At 41.0% G+C, this 20865-nt stretch overlaps 1 long non-coding RNA gene across 4 annotated transcripts; it reads left to right on the top strand.

Annotated features, from left to right (window-relative positions):
* Positions 1 to 283: 283 nt before the first annotated feature.
* Positions 284 to 14533, top strand: LOC128630409 (uncharacterized). 4 transcript variants are annotated; one of them, XR_008394659.1, is made up of 14 exons: positions 284 to 314; positions 447 to 581; positions 1470 to 1523; positions 1623 to 1738; positions 4726 to 4833; positions 4945 to 5045; positions 5165 to 5338; positions 5530 to 5868; positions 6154 to 6313; positions 10832 to 11642; positions 12046 to 12097; positions 12225 to 12399; positions 13158 to 13288; positions 14261 to 14533. It is a non-coding gene; the product is annotated as an uncharacterized LOC128630409 (long non-coding RNA). The 4 variants fall into 4 exon arrangements; XR_008394658.1 differs by lacking the exon at positions 14261 to 14533 and adding an exon at positions 13566 to 14238; XR_008394660.1 differs by lacking the exon at positions 14261 to 14533 and adding an exon at positions 13760 to 14237.
* The last annotated feature ends 6332 nt before the right edge of the window (positions 14534 to 20865 follow it).

Here is a 20865-nt window from a genome sequence, read left to right as displayed (position 1 = left end):
AAACGTCTACAATCATCTATGAATTAAATATTAATTTAAAAAATTTAATTAAATAAGAGTAAGATGAAGTATATTTTTAATTAAAATGTAATTAGGAGCACTTTTAAAGTGGATTTGATTTAAAATAATGATAAAGCTGGTTTTTTTATGTATTTGTATATCTTATCCTCTATCGTGTTTAAGAAGAAGAGAATAATGAAGCTTTTTATGAAATAATATTTGGGTTTATTTTATTTTATTTTCTCCTCAAAGATTCAAATTTACGTCAACGTCCGTTACGTTGCTGACGTCACCACGAGCGCGAGAAGTCGAAGGTAGGAGCAGAAAGCGGTGTTAGTGTTAGTTCTGGCCCGTTTGGACCCAAACTAAAGTGAGTTTATTTGGTTCTGTTTTTTGCTGTATTGTGTGTATGTGTGTAGTTAACAGTGTTAACACCTGTGTTTCAGGTGTATCAGTATGAAGCAGGCGGTGACGGCGCACTGATTCACTCTCGGAGCTCGGTTCACTAATGACCGAATCACCGAGGAACCGACCAAAGATAACTCACACCCGCACGGAGAAGAAGAACAAGAGGAGGAGAAGTGAGAAATAACATTTTAAAACTGTTTTTATTCACTCTGGTTCAGTATTAATGTTAATATTATACAAATATACTAGCGGTGCTAGCTTTTGAGGAGGCAGTCCAGTCCACGCATGCGCAGTGTAATTAATGAGCAAGCTATTCGAAATGTGATTAGCAAATAGGTCGATGTTATTTTTGATTCTATTTAAAACGATGAATTCACTCTGTCAATAACTGCCCAGTCTGAGAATACTGCATGATTTACTTTTATAAGTGGACGTGGCAGAACGACATTTAGCTTCACTGGCTAATTAGAGCTCTTTTACTAGTTTAATGGCTGAGTCATCCGGCTTCGCGCATGCGCAGTGTGGGTTAAGGCGCTATAGTTCTCTTCTTTTGAATTATTATTATTATTATTATTATTATTATTATTATTATTATTATTATTGAGACCATTTGGGGTGAATTTGGAGCATGTGGGGGGTTCGAGTGACCCCAGAATGACCTATAAATATTCTTTTAATATCTCCAGAACTGAAGCAGCACAAACGAAAATTTTTACGGCACAAACTATTCTGCCGATGTTTTGTGTTGGTGGGGGGGGCCAACTTCACGCAGGTTGTGTGTGTGTGTGTGTGTGTGTGTGTGTGTGCTCTTCAAATATCCAGGTGTTAGATGGTCAAGTGTGTAGTGTACAGATAGAGTGCACAATTTAAGAAATAGGAACCAGTCAGAGAGAGGACATCGTAATAAGAACAGGAAGCACTGACCAAATAAGGAAATAGATTAAACTGGTACACGGCGTATGGGAGGCAGGAGATCGTGACAGTTATGTTGAATTATAACGTGTTGGATTATAGAATTAAATAAAGTGGTACTGATGTGTGTGTGTGTGTGTGTGTTTTAGGATGAACTGGAGTGGGGCAAAGAGAACTGCATTCAGATCAAACGGATACAAGAGGTTATGACTCTCACTCACTCACTCACTCACTCGCACACATCTATACACACACTTCTCGACACAGATCCCTAACTATCATTTCTGGTGTGTGTGTATTAGAGGTGGCCGAGTTGTTTGAGGATCTAAAGAATTGAGTGTCACAATTCAACATGCACATCAGCGAAACTTTTCCCTCTGACTACACCAGCACGCACGCACAGAAATTCATAGTGCAGGTAACACACACACACACACACACACACACGAGTAGAGCAGGTGTAGTTTAACAGCATATGTGTATAAAGAGGCTTTTTTCTTCAGGTCAAAATATATACAGCAGGGGTGCCCAATATGTCGATCGCGATCGACTGGTCGATCGCAAAGGAAGTGCAGGTAGATCGCTAGTTGACGTAGTTAGTTGACGTACAGGGCAGCCAGTCTGAGATCTCGTCTTTTCTCTCACCACACGTGTGCGATCAAGCGCGCCAGTGCTAAAGGCTAGCAAGTGAAATCGTGGGGAGAGGACATTTTTCAGTCTTTTAAAGACTTCATTGACAAAACCCAGCTCCAGTGTGCAAATTGATATCAGTCAATGGTTGAGCAGTGCAAATGGATTCATTGCCAAGTGCAGGGAAGACGATGCTTTCCCTGACTTCTTTAACTACCACTGTGTTGTGGATAAAAAATGTCATAAAATAAACATAAGGGAGACCTAGCATCCAGCAAAAGGGAGAAGAAGAAAAAAACGGGCACCTAGACACATAGAAGCGGGATTAGGCGGACATTGACGGAATGGAATTACACTTTAAAGATCTTTAAGAGCAGTAGTAGTCAAAAAAAGCCAAAAAGAGGTATACGAGCTGAGCTGAGGAGTGCTAATACACACACACACACGCTCGTACAGTCAAGGGCGGGCAAGTAGACACAACATACACACACACTCTCTCGCTCTCATACACACACATGAATAACTTTAATAATATCTTATAGTAATAGAGAAACTATAAAAAGACAGAATAGTAGGATATGCAGGACAGTAGAACTGTAATGATATTAAGAAGTTGGAAGTACAGTAAACCGCTTTTCAAGTAGTATAAATATATATAAAATAAGAAATATAGTGCAAATATGAAAATAAATTATAAACTAAAAATACAGGAAAATGTAAACTTACTCATGACTCAAATGGTGAGGGTTCTTGGCTCGCAAGGAAGGCCTTAATTTTAAGAAAGAACCATGAGGAACCAGTTATAAGGGTGGCTGGGTCAAACTGCCCCCCCCCCCAGAGATAACGATAAGACCAAGGTCCCTCCTGGTTGTTTAGTCGTCTTGTCTACGTCATTTTATTTACCTAGGTAATTGAGAATCCTGGTTTCTGACCACCTAAGGTAAATGAGAATCCTGGTTTCTGACCACCTAGGTAAATGAGAATCCTGGTTTCTGATTCTCTATGTAATTCAAAACGCTGGGTTTTTATTTTCTGGGTTATTAGAAATGCCTGGGTTCTGATTCTATGTGTAAGTGAAATAGGCCTTTTCTGGAAACATATGGGTTATCTAGTGTGTAAATACAGTATAAATACTGGAGCTTAAGCTCAGGGTAGGGGGATCACTTCTGAGAATTCTCATCGGTGTGGATCTCGTGTGGTGGAATGGAACAATAAAGCTGGACCCTTGCTTCTTCTCACTCACGGCTGGTGCATTTTTTCCATCTCCAACTGGTCTCAGAGGTAGATGTGAGTATTTATTGGCTTTTAAGTTGAGTTTTAAATGTTTTTGGGTAATAGGCTAAATTTGAGCCAACAACTGCATAATACACCAACAAGCCTTATGCACAAGAATGCTAAACGTGAAAGAGATCATGGATGTTGAAACAAAGATCGCCTGTTCTATACGTGCTAGTTCACTTCAAAGACGGCTGTTCCGTGCGCATCTGGAGAAGGCAGACTACGCCCAATCAGCTCATGCTACACACTGACGTGTGGACGGCTTAGTAGGTGTAAATTCCTGCAGAGATTTCGAGAGCTCTGTCCGGAGATAAGCGAGTTTCTTTTTGCTGTTAAACATGCAGAATACACCCAGGTCAATGATGATCAGTGGTTGCTGGACTTTTTTTAACCGAGCATTTTTAACCGATCTGACAAACCTTAATTTGGAGCTGCAAGGAAAAGACAAAAATTAAAGGCAGTTAATGCCTTTAAACGGAAAATGCAACTTCTGTTTTCAAAGCTGCAGCACCATGTTTTTGGGAACTTCCAAAACCTCCCGTCAGATCTGGAGACGCAGCGGAAGGCTTGTGCGCAGTTTAACGTTGCACGCTACACGGAGCAGATTGACAGCTGTCGGTCAGAGTTTGACAGACGCTTTCAAGACTTTGCTTTACTGGAGCCATTTGCCACATTCATGTGCTACCCGTTTAGGGACAATGTTGAGGTTGATTCACTCGCATCGAAAATTGCAGCACTGTTTCACCTGAACTCGTCTGAAGTGGAGGATGAGATTTTTTGAAACTACAGACTGACATTCAGCTGAAGTCCAGGGCTCATGGACAGTTCTGGAACTTACTCACAGGGGAAAAGTACCCAAACATGAGGAAATGTGCCACCTCCTTGACTGCATTATTTGGCTCTACTTATTTATGTGAGTCAGCCTTTTCCCTCATGAAGATCATTAAGTCCAAATACCGTTCCACAATGACTGATCATCATTTGGAGGCCTGCTTGAGGCTGGCTACCAGCAGCTACTGTCCGGACTATGCAACCCTGGCTGATTCTATTCAGTGCAAGTCATCAGAGTAAGGTAATGACCAAAAATGTACTGAATGGTAGCGTCCCATAAGGGTTCATGCAGTTATGCAAGGTACATGAACATATATTGTATGTATGTGTGTGTGTGTGTGTATGTGTGTATATATATATATATATATATATATAAGTATACGCAGTATATAAATAAATATGTTTAGCATTTTTAGTGTAGGTAGATCTCTTTGACTGGTCATGTTAAAAGTAGCTCGCAAGTCAAAATAGTGTGGGCACCCCTGATATACAGTAAATATAAATATTAGTCATAATTCGCAGCCTTAGAAGCACAAGCATCCAAAGTAAAATTGCAAATGCAGAGTTTAAAATTGTCACCATGACAAAGTCCAAGAAGTGTAACTTACTCCTGCAGAAAATAAATAATAATTATTATTAAGTATCAGTGATGTTTCCGTTGTTCAGGTGGTGATTGCAGGCGCATTTTATCCGAACTGCTTCCTCCAGGGAACTGTGGACGAGGAGCTCGCCTCCAAGGAACTCTATGGAAACGACCCCAGGACCACCATAGTGGTATTCAGTCAGCTTCCATTTAACTAGGGGATTATTATTATTATTATTATTATTATTATTATTATTATTATTAATAATATTTCTCTCTCTCCCTCCCTCTCTCTCTCTCAGGTGTGTAATCTCCCTCCATTTGCATTCCTCTACTATAAACAGCTCCAGTCTCTCTTCAGACACTGTGGTTAAATCAAATCCATCTCCTTTGACAGCTCCAGGTGTGTGTGACACCACTGTGTGTGTGTGTGTGTGTGTGTGTGTGTGTGTGTGTGTGTGTGTGTGTGTGTGTTTAATTGTGATTTTCTATAAACATGTATTGTGGGTCTGTGTGTATCAGGGCCTATGTAGAGTTCTACCACTCGTCAATGAGAGGTTCTGGCGTTCTCCCAGAGGTCTCTCTGTCTCTCCTCCTCACGCAGCAGAGACTTCCTCTCCATGTCAACGTTTAACCTGCTGGAGAGGTGGAGACTTGGGCAGGGGGGTAGTGTATCTCACACCTCAGATATACACGGTACACACACACACACACTGCAGCGAGCATCATCAGATGAGTCATGGTTACATTTTAAGTGAGAGTAGTCATGTGACCACATCCCCTAGACAGTGTGATGTTTAGATGATGTTCTGTACATTAGTGCTGTTCTGTTACAGGTCTCTCTCTCTGTGTCTCTCTCACTCACTGTGTGTGTGTGTCTCTCTCAGGGTGAATGTGGATTTTCAGAATCAGTCAGTGAGCCCTGTCAGGGTTCTGAGCAGCTCCATTGAGTTGGAGAATCTTCCGTCTAACCCTGTCTTTATCGTCAATATCACCGAGGTGTCTGTTCCGCCTCTTTCACTTTCAGTGCACAAATAAAAAAGAAGCAGTGGCTCCTGTGTGTGCGTGTGTGTGTGTGTGTGTGTGTGTGTGTGTGTGTGCACTAACAGGAGGTCCAGGTGCAGCCTTTGGATATTGATGAAGATTTACTGCCCCTGCAAGACCTTCCTCAACTGCGTAGTCTGGAGCAAAGGATGCAACAGAGCCCAGATTACAAGCAAAATCTGGTGAGAGTTTTTTTCCTTTTTGTTAACAACTACTTGCACAATTACACAGCTACTGAGCGCATTTCTGTTTTCTCAAGGTGACACACTCGTACTCAAAGCACAACACTGAACACCACTTTGATATGAGGGAACAGTTATGACCTACTCTTTAGTAGAGATGGAAAACACACAGGGCAGGGTAACTGCAGGAGTAGTGAGAAGCACTGACACAGTTGACGAGGCAATACATGCTTATTAATTATTTGTTTTTATACTAGTGTATATTATTTTTTAAATCGGTTTCAGGTAAACTGGTTGGCGCTTATTGACGGGGTGTATGTGCGTGACTGCACCTGGCGCATATTGAAGAGGGTGATTGCTAACTCCCTGGCAAAGAATCTCAATTGGAGGGGAGTCAATGGAAAGACTTCACTGTCCGCTCTCCAACTCGGAGAGGTCGTGATTGGTAAGTATATCTGTTTACATACAGAATTAGCTGTCTCTCTCAGATGATATGTAAGGGGTAATCCACGGCTAGATGTGCATTAAACGATTTTAATGCATGATGTGGAGGAAAAGAACCACTCGTTCAAATCGTTTAATGCACACCTAGCCATGGATTACCCGCCTATACCATGGTCTTTCCACAATTAATAACGTTAAAGCTGTCATTGGTTTAGAAGTGCAAACTTTGATTAGAAGTTTAAAATAAACTTTGGGAGGTCCCACTTCGGCTCTAATTGGCTATTTATATTTCTCTGGTTTACTTTATTTAAATGGTTAGTAGTCATATGGATCCCAGCATAGCTGGGACAGGCACGCCTTTAAGATTTATTAGTTGGAACGTCAGAGGTATGGGTAATCCTGTCAAGACATCTAAGGATTTTATACATTTGAAACATTTAAACTTCAATATAGTATTTTTACAGGAGACGCACCTACGTCTTAAAGTATTAAAGATCATCAAAGGTTACTCTGCCCTTGGGTGAGTCAAGTCTTCCACTCGAACTTTAATTCGAAAGCAAGAGGGGTCGCTATTTTAATTGACAAAAGGTCACAGTTTTCCTCCACTAACGTTGTTGCTGATGTGAACGGTAGATATATTATAGTTGCTGGTACTCTGATGCAAAGACAGGTGTTGTTGGTAAATGTACACGCTCCAAACTTTGATGATGTGGAATTTGCTAATAGATTGTTGAGCAATCTCCCTTTTTAAATACTCACCTGTAGATTTTCGGTGGAGATTTAAACTGTGTAATTCACCAAAACTTTGATCGGTCTAATCCCCGTACTCTGAATCAATCTGCTATGTCTAAAACATTTTCCGATTTTATGGGTCAGAACGGTCTCGTTGATCCCTGGAGATCCCGTAACTCTGCTCTTAAAAAGTTTTCTTTCTTCTCCCAGGTGCTATCCTATTGAAATCCTATTCGAGGATTGATTATTTTTTATAGACAGCACTCTTGATTCTTGTGTAGTTTCTTCTGACTATTTGGGTATTGTAATTTCTGACCATGCGATCATGAATTAGATATTCATCTTTCTATTTATAAACGTAGCCCACCGCCTTGGAGATTTAATTCTCTTCTTTTAGCAGACAGTGAATTCTGTGAGTTCATTTCTACTTCTATGGATGACTTTCTTTTCTTCAGTCAGAATGACTCCACCTCTTATTCATTGTTATGGGAGACACTTAAATCCTATATCAGAGGGCAGATTATTTCTTACTCCACTCTCTGTAATTAAAAGCGCACTGCTAGGGTTAATGAACTTACATCTGCGATCAGTAGTCTCGATCAAAGATGTGCGTTGAACCCCTCTCCAGAACTTCTTAAACAGCGAATCGACTTACAGGCAGAATTCAATCTTATTTCGACTAAAGAGGCGGAACGCTTGTTGTTACGTACTCCTGGTTCATATTATGAACATGGCGACGAGCCGAGTCGTTTACTGGCACGTCAGCTACGGCGACAGGCCGCTTCCCGTCTCATACCTAGTGTTAAAAACACTCATAATATCGTCACTACAGAGCCCATGGAAATTAATGCTACTTTTAAATGGTTTTACTCTTCACCTTATAAATCTGAATTTCCTGCAGACGATACTAAAGTGAATGCATTTCTTCAAGACCTTTGTAACCCTGTTAGTGATTCGAATACTGCCATGCAACTGGACTCCCCACTCTCTTCAAGAAATTTGAATTCAGTTAAAACTATGCAATCTAACAAAGCTCCTGGCCCGGACGGGTTTCCAGTTGAATTGTTTAAAATGTTTATTGGAAAATTAGCTCCATTGCTTTTATCTGTGTTCAACGAATCCTTGGAATGTGTCTTTGCCTCTGACTCTGACACAAGCCACGATAGCTCTGCTTCTTAAGGAGGGTAAGGATCCAACCTCCTGTGGTTCTTATAGGCCGCTGTCTCTGCTTAATGCAGATGTAAAGGTGTTGGTGAAAGTAATGGCATCTCGTTTAGAGGACATTATCCCTTATATTATATGTGAAGAGCAGAAGGGTTTTATAAAGGGACGTCAGATGTTTTTCAATACCCGTACGCTCTTTAATATAATTTATTCAAAGCATTCGGCAGTGCTTCCTGAGATTGTGATTTCATTAGATGCTGAAAAAAGCATTTGATAGGGTTGAGTGGGAGTATTTGTTTGCAGTCTTGAGGAAGTTCGGATTTTGGGATGAGTTTATTTCTTGGATTAGCCTCCTTTACTCAACCCCTAATGCCAGGGTTCAGACAAACGATCTCGTCAAGGTTGTCCTTTATCCCCTCTGCTTTTTGCTGTCGCTATCGTACCTCTGTCTATCGCATTAAGATCTTCTCCCTTGTTTAAAGGAATAGTTCTATACGGTGTAGAATACAAATTGTCGCTATATGCTGATGATTTGTTATTGTATGTAACCGATCCTGTTGCCTCTATGCCAGCTGTCTTGGCTGTTCTGGAATCCTTCGGTGTTGTCTCTGGTTATAAATTAAATTTGGATAAAAGCGACTGTTTTCCTGTCAATACTGCAGCATTTTCTCTCCAACAGTCAGATTTACCGTTTCGATTTAGTCAGTAAGGGTTTAAATACCTAGGTATCAACGTGACACGTTCTCTATCTAATCTTTCATCAGCTAACTTCACTCCCCTTATCTCAAAGGTTAAATCTAACATTCAGATTTGGGTAACTTACCCCTTTCTCTAATTGTCAGGATCAATGTCGTCAAAATGAATATATTACCGAAGTTTCTTTTCTTGTTCCAGCAAGTGCCTCTTTCTCTGCCAAAATCATTCTTCGATTCATTGGATAAGATAATTAGTACTTTTATTTGGGGAGGGAAGCCACCAAGGGTTAGTAAATTATTGCAGAAATGTAGACTTAGTGGAGGACTTGCATTACCCATTTTTCAATTCTATTACTGGGCTGCGCACATCCATAAACTCTGCTACTGGGTTAAATCTCCTGGATCTTCTTGGTCTAAATTGGAACTATTGTCGTGTAGGGAATCCTCTTTACCTGCTTTACTTTATTCCTCTCTACCTACAAAACTCTCCCTATATACTGGTAATCTAGTTGTCCTCAACACTTATGACTTAGGACTAGTTGTGTAATAGACGTGCACAGTAGAACTGTCGTGATTAATTAATAATCTTATAATGTGATTACTTGATGGCCGTAGACAAAACTCTATAAATGTGAAATGTTTTGTTGAAGTTCAGATGAAACTCTGATGTACAGAATCTTCAACAGAGTTCTGCAGAAAGATTTTGAATGCCTGTCATTCACCAGAACAAATTTGCAGTTGAACAGTCTGTCTAAAAGAAAAAATCTAAACACACAATATAAAATTCCTGCAGTGTGAATAAAGCCTTTGTGTTGCTTTTAGCAAACATGTCTAGTACTCTCGGTTCAATGTACACAATTTACCCCATTTAAATGCATTTAGGAAATTGTTCCACATGGCCTTAAAGTGTGAATATTCACTGTATGCCAAATAAGTAATCAAAGAATGGAACTGAATTTTTTCTTCTCTAACGGACCATTAATCACAATTATAAAAGATGATGCATCAGGTACAAAGTATCAGGGTTTTTTCCCCCTCTTTTTCCCACAATAGTTGCATGATTTTTGCTACACCCTTTCCACCGTGTGTGTGTGTGTGTGTGTGTGCGCGCGCGCTACAAATCACTTTGAGGTAAAAATATTTTAAGGCAGCCACTTTCACCTTCCTACAACAATTGGTGACTGGTCTGAGGTGAAGCTTCTTGTCATGTTACTGTGGTCATGGATCACATTGTGGGGATCTCTGTAATGTAACCATTTCTGTAATTATCCTTACCTGCTTTTGTGCTTCTGTGTCTTCTGTTGGTGCTTTATTCTGCTTTTTAGGGCCCGAGCACCGCTGCTGCAAAGCCCTATTGGATCTGCTGTTTATTATTGGGGCAGAGCACCGAAGGTGCAGCGCTTCCGGTGACCACCGGAGGGCGCATGCACCGGAGGTGCAGGGCCCTATTGATTTTCTGGTGTTTATTGTTTATTTCATGCATTCTTCTCGTTTTTAAGGGCCTAAACATGGCTGAAAACTCCCAAAACTCGGTAGACGCGCCAGCACCAGTGAAAATGTAACTTGCATGGGCATGGTCGAGGAGCTCCCTAGCACCCCTGAAGGCAGGCAATGGTCGGGATGAAGTTGCTCCGATGTGCACGATTTACTCAAATATATATATATATATATATATATATATATATATATATAATTAGATAGATATGGGGTAATAAAGTGTAAAATATAGATAATTCACAATAATTTAATATCAGATATCAGTTAGATTCAGCTTCGGACACAAGTTCCAGGTACTGATCGAGAAGGAGTGGATCAGCTTCGGACACAAGCTGACCTCGGTGCGTATGAGCAGTGAGGGCATGGCAGTGTGTGGGTGCGTGAACGCATGTATATTTAACCCCATCTTTCTCTCTCTGTGTGTTTCTCAGCGTGTCGGCCTTGGAGATGAGAATCACGCCAACTCGGAACGATCCCCTCTCTTTGTGCAGTTCATCGACTGTGTGTGGCAGATGATGAGACAGGTCAGCTACTGATGCTTTACACCACAACACTGTTGAATTCTCCAATCTGATTGGTCAGAAGGCGTTGGAGACATTTCTGGAACAGCAAGATTCTGATTCCAGCTGCAAGGGAAATTACAGCTTTATAGTGATGTGCTCGTTCTCGTTCCTATAGTAACAGCTCATTGACAGGGTCTAGTATGGCGTACGCAATACATATTCTAAGCTTAATCGTAAACATATTATAAACATGTCACTTAAAGAAAAAGACGTATGATCATTGTGATCTAGTTAAGATTTATAAGTTATCTATTTATGGAAGTTTTATGGAAGTAGTCTCCAGTGTCACGGCAGAGAGGACATTGCACTTTCCAGTTTCTCAGTAACATTGCAAGTCTTATTAATTTCAAGAGTTAGGGGGAAAAAAGAGAGGCTTGTGAGGGAACTATTGTTTTATTTTAATGTTATAAAGTAAGAGATCATAATGAGAACTAACTCTCTTTTCCAGGACATTCCAAATTGTTCTTTGGCTATGCCCCATGTTTGTGCAATGGTTCAGACCGGTTTTTCCTCTTTTCGCAGCTTCAAAATGGCTTGCTTTTCTCCCATAGACAGCTCTCTGGTCTTCATGTCGGTTTATTCTTTTTAACAACAAATGCTGTCTCCACAGGTGAAACCCAGGGCTCAAACCAAGAGAAGACATTCAGAGCTATTCATTGTTTAAAGTCCATTTAACGAGGTACACCTGGCCAGCAAGAAAAAAACATCAGTCACTTGTTCCAGTATTTTTGAACAGTTAATGAATAGGATGGCTTAAAAAAAGCTGCCATATTTTAAGCTGTGTAACACGTCTAGATGTAAATATGAGGAAATGAAAGCTGAAATTCTGATCTATCGTCTCATATTCGTCTTTTATCTCAAACCCAAATGTCTTCAGTATACAGCAAAAGCAAGTGAATTGGCCTTGATGTTCCAATACTTTTGAAGAGGACTCTAATTGTAAGAATTAAATATAATTTCCGTACTGAACAAAAGACTGATTATCTGTTCAGGCACTATTGTGCAGATCCGCATTTAAGCATCTTACTATACACTGAGTTCAAAGAGCTTTTTCTCATCCCCATCCTGGATCGCCCCTACAGCTGCCTGTTTGGTACATTCCTCTACAGCAGTGAGCAGGAGAGAATGGAAAAGGTACGCTCCACATTTCTCCACTAATGGGCGGAGGCTTTCCAGCCTGTCTGATTTTTCTGAATGGAAAGGAATTTGTCTAAGTGTCTTATGACTTCTCTCTCTGTCTCTCTCTCTCTTTTGTTTTTAGGAAGTACAGGGTAAAACAGTCACTGTGGTCCTACGTTAACAGTCAGCCGGAGGACTTCACTAACCCGTTCTATGTGGACTGTAAAAACCAGGTGCTGTATCCACTGGCCAGTCTCACACATCTGGAGCTCTGGGTGGGTTATTATGTGCGTTGGAACCCACGCATGAGACCACAGGTGCTTATACTGCAAACCACACTCTATGAAATTCTGGGGAAATGCTCAAAAATAGTGCTTCCACTATATACCAAAATACCCAGTTACTTGTATAACTGAACAGTGTCACTTCAGACACATGATGAATGTCACTTTTTATTTCTAGATGTTTCTGGGTTTTAACACCAAGTTTGCTTTAAAAAAACAAAACCATTTCTATCAGCACAAAGCTAAAAAAAAACACAAAAGCTGGAGTAATGGGTCGGTAAGCATAAAAAGTGCCGTACACAGTGGAACTGGACACACGAGGATCTCTGACACTGTTGACTCTTCAGTGGTTCCATTTTCAGTTCTAGTTTGTAGGTACAGGTTTCAGTCTTCAACAACATTGTAGTTTTCTTTTTAAAATGCACTCCTTGGTTGTGCTCACTGCATTACAAACTCAAATCCAACATTGTGAGATTATTTTTTTTTAAGTGTGTTGAAATGGAGTTTTCTTGTGATTCCCCTATATTCCTGTATATTTCATGATTGGCTGGTTAGAAAACTACATGAACGTACAGGTGTTCCTAATAAAGTGGACGGTGAGTGAACATGACGTGGCTGAAACGATTTCCAAAACACTTCAGGAGCAGCTAGCGATAAAGATTAAGGTTACACCGGCTTGATGACTGATCTTTTAATAATGCTACATAAATAAATAGAAAGCGAATGGAATGATTTAGAAAATCGGTGTCCCAGAACGAAACTGATGTTTGTGTGCTTTGTTGATTATGTAGATGCCGCTCCATCAGAATCTGAGAGAGTTATTGTTTTTGCGTGAAGAACGTGGAGGAGCTCCAGAGAGAGGCCACGTCATCCTGCTCCATCTCCTCATCCTCAGAGCATACTTCTCCCTCCTCACATAGTGGTACACCACTTCACACTGCCGTCTAAATACACACGCGCACACACACACATACATACATTTAAGAGCACACACTGTCTTTACTCAATGAATACACTCAGGCACAAGTAGGGAGTGGATGAGTATGAAGCGGGCACACACACACACACACACACACACACACACACATTCCTGTTTGCAATTTTTTTAACTATAGAGAAGTAACCTAGTGTCACATTTTATAAATCTTTAATACTTCAAAATGGATCTTGGATCAATGAGGTTTTCTACTGTTCTCAAGGTTTGGCATGCTGTGCATCCTGAGATGCTTTTCTGCTCACCATGTATGTAAAGAGAGCTTATTTGATGTTACCATGGCCGTCCTATTAACTTGACCCAGTCTGGCCATTCTCCTTTCGTCAACAAGGTGTTTCCACCCCGAGAACTGCCACTTACCGGATGTTTTTCACACAAGTGTGTGTGTGGAAATCCTAGGAGAGCCGAAGTTTCTGGAATACTCAAACCAGACCATTTAGAATCTACAACCATGCCACGGATAAAATCACTGGATTACATTCTGGTGTTTGATGTGAATATTGACTGAAGCTCTTCATCTGATCCTGCTTGATGTTGTACACTGTGGTGTTGCCATATGATTGGCTGATTGGATAATTGTATGAATGAGCACATGTACAAGTGATCAGTGAGCACATCTATCTACCATAGAGGTATTTTGGGGCAATACTTGACAATGTACCTGACTTTGTTAGATTTGTGGCCAAGTTGAAGAAGCTTTTGACATCCCAATGGAAAATAATAAATAAAACAATCCAGGACAAATTCACTTTCAGTATTTTATTTTTACATTGTTTTTTTCCCCCTTAATGTTAATCTCTTTCTACAGAACCCGTCCAAACTTCATATGTCAATGTAGTAAGCAAGATAAACTGTCTACAGATAAAGAATCTAAGCATGCATCTGTTTTCACCCTTATAGAAAAAGTTTTGCAGTTCCTATCCAAAAGACACCAAGAGCCCAGATGTCCTTAGAAACTAAATGTAACCTCCAACTCGTGGCCTTTTCAGAAACTCGATTCCCAGACGTCGCCACACTGATCACAGTGCACCCTTCAAATCCACCGTGCAGCGGAAATGGACCAGTCGATTTAAACGGATTGTTGAAAATGTACGTTGTTCAAGGCATTTGTGGATTTGAAATTTCGCTACAAACCGAGTCTGAACAGTCGCCAGAATCTGAGGCAAAAACACACGAAGGAATGAGATCACGTCGTCATTGCCTCATCTCTGGTGTTCTACATTTTTGACGAAAGTAACACCAGAGATGCTGCGTTAAAATGGTCAAGAAAATTACACCAGAGTAAAAAAAAATCCCATTGTGTTAGATTATAAACATCGACTGAAACTCTCGATAGGACGTGACACTGTTGGAGAGTTGCATACGAGCGGACATTCAACAATATTTAGTAGAAGCCTTGTGGATGTTTTCGTCTGTGTTCGTCTGTAATATACTGGACAGTCCTACCAAGAGTTCGACCACATACACATTCAACTGAAGCTCATACAGTCGGCATACTGAACTCTCCTTTTTGCCATAGTGCGGCCACTTAACAGGATAAGGCCTCAGAAGTCAAGCACCAGCAGCTTGTGGCTAAAAAGCTGCAGCAGAATTGAGCTCGGTTAGGAGGTGACTGGTGACGGAAAAAAGCCGGGGAACCTCGGAAAGGAAAACAGGGCTGTGTTCCAAATCTTTTATCGCCTCCTCTTCAAACTCCAAAAACCTCTCGGCCCTCAGCTAAATCCAAAGCTGAGGAAAACAACCGTTCTACTAAGAAGGCCTTCTCAAACACAATGTTTGAGCGAAGGGAGGAAATGATCAAACACAGATCAATTGGAACACAGCCCATACAGCAAAACCGTAAAAGGTGCCATAGAGCGTAAATGATTCAAAAAGACACAAATCTAAGCCCAGTACAACCAGTTGAACATGAATAACACGCAAAGCACATTTCACAAGCATGATGTCTTTCAAAAATGTCCAAAAGTACAAATTCCCTAATAAAGGAAAAAGACATGTTTGTGCTAACATGTAAGACTTGAGTTTCCACATCTTCCAAACAAGTACACTTCAGCGTCTTCCTTACTGTAAGCTCGGCTCTGCAAATCTGCTACCACTATTGTACCAGTAAACACACACACAGACAGAGCAAGTTAGCAAAGATCGGTCAACAAGGTTTCTTCAACACAACCACCTTTTTATACACGTATGCTCACTTCATATTGTCAGTCCCTTTTTAAAAGTGAATTAAACCATGAGCAGCTATCTTCTCAAAAGTCCGGTCAATTTCAGAGCACAAAAAAACTGCCTATATACACAACAATTCAGTCCCACGGCTCTGAAAGAAATGCAGAGCACAAATGTACAAATCACTGCAATTTTTCTTACATGTGAAAAGGATGCTTGTAAAAAGATGATAAATCTTCACTGGGAATTACTTTAAGGTCATCAACAATTAATTTATGAATCAGGGGAGCCTGGCTCTGGTCCTGAATTCCTGTGATCATGCACAGTGTGATGATTTCTCATTTAACACTCCTACCTAATGACCCGAGGACTTAAATCGGGTGTGATTCAGGAAAATTCCCAAACTGTACTGGACTGTAGTCTTACAGGACCACAGTAAGGCTTCCCCGCTCTAAAGCGTTTACTATAGAAATATTTATTTGAACATGATGTGGATAATCTAATCACAGACTCTGGATTAACGGTGCACACAGCGATGCTTTCACACAAAAGTGTGATGGACACTAAAAAGCTGGAGCAGCACTAATGCATGAATAGTTTGTCTCAGAGTTTCCAACTTCATATGAATAATATTGTAAACAGTCGTATTAGTGAGAATGAGGACAAATGGTTAAATATTCACAGAAAGTTTGACTTAGTCACAAAGCAGATGTCCCTCCCCCACCCCCCACTGAGAGCATGTATGCATTGAGCAGTGCTCCCTCTTCAGGCTGGGAGATGTATCACAGGTTACACCACGTTGTCTTCTGTGGGCGGCTCAGCACTGGGGGGCTGGAGGAGAGTTTGTTGAACTGTAAAATGACATTTTCACTTAGGGGTGTACTCACTTTTGTTGCCAACGGTTTAGACATTAATGGCTGTGTGTTGAGTTATTTTGAGGGGACAGCAAATTTACACTGTTCCACAAGCTGTACACTCACTACTTTACATTGTAGCACAGTGTCATTTCTTCAGTGTTGTCACATGAAAAGATATCATCAAAAAGTACCATAGCAGGCTGAGTGTTTCACATCAACAAAGGTCAAGCGTGCTCATTAGAATATCAGCCTGGAAAGTTTTCAAATCGGTCTTATCAGTGTTTTTTTGCTCGCTCATTCACACTTTGCACTATGGTTACGATAACAGTCTATCCTTCTGCCCAACATGGATAAAACTGGCCATGTCAGCCATTTTGACAGCTTGTGGTGTTGTCTGGTTAAAAATGTGTGTAAGTTTATATTATATATTATATTTGTAGTACATCTCCTTGCACATGCACTTTTTCCCCTTAATAGTACAGGGACATACTTGTGCATGAAAAGCAGACAGAACAGTATAATCAAAAAGAGTGCGAAGAAGGGGAAAAAAGTAGAGTACTCGTGACCCCGCCCTCCTTTAAGCCAACCAATGAAAGCAAAGCTCGTTATCAAACAAAATCAAGGTCTACAAAATAACCTGTTGGGAGAACACCACATATAAACACTACACCTTAAAGTGATTAACATCCTATATAAGGTTTGCATAATTATTAGCTTCTCCAATTCAGGAAAATGGGTCAAAAAAAAAAGGTCAGAAATTGTAAAATGCCTATCGGGGCTGCAGCACACTGACGATCGCAAAATTATTGAGGTGTGACCTCCCAAGAAAAATGCTTTGTGATGAATACTCGACAGGGGGCAAAAAACCACGGAGAAGAAAAGGCGCTAGTTGACTGCAAAAGACTAAGAAGAATAAAACGTGAGAGAACCCATTAGCCAGCACTGCCACCATGTTTCAGAACTGCAACCTTCCACGAGTGTCCAGAAATAGAAGGTGGCAAGTGCTCAGAGACTTGGCTACAGTAAGGAAGGCTGAAATACAACCGCCACTGCATAAGACTTACAAGCTGAAGCATCATGACTGGGCCAAGAAATACCTGAAGACCGTTCCTTATAGGTTTCGTGGACCAATGAAATAAGAGTGACTATAGATTGAGCAGATGGACCTTTTCCGTCTGGTTAAAGATGGACTGAAAATGAACTCCCAAATCTACTGCCAGTTTGTAGAAGATCCTTTCTTCAACAATGGTACAGGAAGAAGTCAGCAACGTTCAAGAAGACCATGATCTTTATGCAGGACAATGCTCCATTCAGCTAAAATGGATCATGAACAGATCAAGAAACTGACATTCAATGGAAGGCTCACGGCGGTTATTGAAAAGAAGGGTGGCTACATTCATCACTGAATAGCTTTGAAGGGCCAAAATAGTTCATTGTTACTTCACTGAATAACTTCCTGAGAAATTACATTTTTTTATTTGTTAAACCTTCTATTTTGTTGGGAAAGAAACATTTAGGATCAACTGAGATCACTGTATTTGTTCACCAATCAAATTAAGCTGAGAAGTACCATTTGCCATGTGTTTGGTTTTTTTTTCTTTTTACAGGCCTAGTTAAATAAATTGGAATATAGAAGTACAGTAGAAACGAGAAACCGGACTGAATGCACGTTTTTAGAACGGCTATAGTTGTGTATCCGTGGATTGCAGGCGTGAAAAAGTGAAAAACTGAAATCTGACTGAAGCGAATGTAGTTCAGTTCAGTCTGAAGTTGTAGAGGAAACATTCGCACTCGGTAATTTAGTTTTGTAACGCCACACAGATCATAAGCTCTGTTAGAAATTATATATCGGAGCTACAAACCCCACCCTGCTCCGCTGACTCAACACCGCCATCTTGTGTTTGTGTGTATGTGTTGCTGTGTTCATGAGGCAGTTTTGCTTAGTGTTTTCTTTAAGGTTTAATGTTCTATATTATTGTGTGTGTGTGTGTTTATGTATTTTAGTGTGAGCTGTAGTTTTGCTTTGTAATTTTACGTGTTTTGTTTGCACAATGTATTATTAGAAACAGGGCTTCTCTGTATAGGAGAACAGTTGTTTTGTGTTATTAACAGCAAGTTATATCGCTTATTGTGAACCGTTATGTGTGCAGGAGGCGGTTCAGCTGGACGGAGAGATCCTGCATGCGCTGTGAAGCGAGTGTGCTCTGTGGCGTATCGGCACCTGGACAAGCACAAGATCGAGCCGGTGCTCTACATGATGGAGTGGTTCATGTGCGCCTTCTCCAGAACTCTGCCCTGGGCCTCGGTCCTCAGAGTGTGGGACATGTTCCTGTGTGACGGTCAGACACAAACACACACTTGTCCTTCTTTTCTTTCTGTGTTGATTCTCTCTCTCATTCTTTCTTTGTGTAGGAGTGAAAATGATATTCTGTGTGGGTTTGGTGGTGTTGACGTCCATGCTGGGTACTCGGGATAAGCTCAAGGCCTGTCCGGGTCAGTATGAGACCATGGAGGTCCTCAGAGCGATTTAGCCTAGATACATGCAGGAGGGCTTCTTAGTGCTCCAGGTAACACAACAGAGAGGAAGAGGAGGAGTATGATGATGGGTGTCTCACTACTGTAACATTTCCTGTCATTACTGTAACTATGCGAGTCCATGCCATGGTGATCAAGCATGTTTTATCCATCATCACCTTCGTATTTCTACAAAATTAGCGTTCATAAATATTTATCATTGTCTTTTACATGACGTTGTAATGAAGCCCATTCTAACACATTAAGTACAGTAGAATGACATTCTATTCCAGTTCATTTTTGTGACTGATTTTTGCTGTATGTTCTGGAGTTGCAGGTATCGGCACAGGACGTTGAACATGAGCAACGCACGCAGCTGAAGCGCTGGAAGAAGAAGCGCGGCGAGCCCGGCCCCAAACTCCCTCAGAGAATGCACAGTGCTCGCGCCATCATGGCCACCGAGCCTCATACACACCAAGACCTCCGCCAGAAACCCACCATTATGGTCCAGTACCCATCGGTCCCTGAGGAGAAGTCCGAGCTGAACCTCAGGAAGAAGAGAGGGAGCCTGAAGAAAAACCAAGCCCTCATTCCGAACCCCTACGCTCTACCTGGCGAGTCTAAACCTAGTCAGATATTGGACATACAGCTTCTGAACCAGGAAAATCTCAATCTTGTACTTCCAAATCCACCATCGCATCCACCACGGCTCCCTACAATGCAGGAAAATCAGGTCAAAGAGACGAGCACTTCTACAGAGCGACTCGTGCAGCGTCCTCGAATTCCTCCATCGATAAGAAACTGGCGGAATCTATCCCTCTGCAACATCTATCCCTCCTTACTGCTCCTGTACACGGATCACCTTCAGCGTGGCGTCCTCACCTGCTGAAATGTGCTCCTGTCCAATCCAGAGAACCTGACCATGATGAGCTCCCTAATAATACATAAAACTCAGCCACCATTTTGGATCCATCTACACACTCAAGCCCTCTGCTTACGCACAACGCACCTGCCCCCCACGACTCGCCTGCTGCTCCCGAGTACAAAAAGAACACTCATTGATTTTTTTTTTTTTTGTTGTTGTGCGTGTTAAACAGTGTGATACGTTGAGGAATTGATTATTGGCACACGTCTACTGAATAGCACGGATCGTTAAGTCTTTAACGTGTTATAGTTTACACCGGAGGAACTGCAAACAATCTGAGAGGGAGAAACCCGTCAGCTACTAGAGGGCACACTTGGTCCAAAAATGTACACACACTCCACAAAAACTCTGCAGTGCCTGAGGAGTGTTTACTCGCTCCAGTCTTCAGAAGGGAAACTACCTACAGATTCACTTTTGAAAGACTTTCACAGGCATCACAAACATTTGTTTATATTACACTCGTATCAATTTGGCAGGTTTTTTTCTTCTTAATCCGAAGCAACCACCACTTCTTTGTGTTTGTATTTCACAAATTTCCTTACCACATCTTACAAGAGCTGCACAACAATCACAACAATCCTGTACAATAGGCACAGCCTTTTCATTAACATAACCTCAGTGAAATATCCTCTGTCTGTATACTTTACACGCAAACAAAACAACTCAAGCTGAGAACTTTATTGCTGATTCACGTTATACCACACCGCCTTCTAATATAGATCTGATCTATATCATATATACGTGTACCTTAGATAACGCCTCTCTGAACGCCATGGTGGGACGTTCCCGAGTTGAAGTACTGTACAAGTCCTAAGCATTAGATCACCCCAATTACTCTTGTATACTCTTTCCATACCATCGTGATCTTTGCCTGACGAAACCATACACAAACATATTTGACATTTGGGGCCTAATTCTAAAATCACCACATACCAAATGCACAACCATTTTGTCTTGCTGCCATCACAAAATAAAAATGTTTAAACCTTAAGTAACAGAGTCACGGAGGGTGTATATATTTTTCCACACTACATGAAGTTTGG

The sequence above is a fragment of the Ictalurus punctatus genome, unplaced genomic scaffold (genome assembly GCF_001660625.3).
Source record: "Ictalurus punctatus breed USDA103 unplaced genomic scaffold, Coco_2.0 Super-Scaffold_100056, whole genome shotgun sequence".
Classification (NCBI taxonomy): domain Eukaryota; kingdom Metazoa; phylum Chordata; class Actinopteri; order Siluriformes; family Ictaluridae; genus Ictalurus; species Ictalurus punctatus.
Note: the sequence above shows the minus strand (reverse complement) of the source record. Positions and strands in the feature narration are given on the sequence as shown.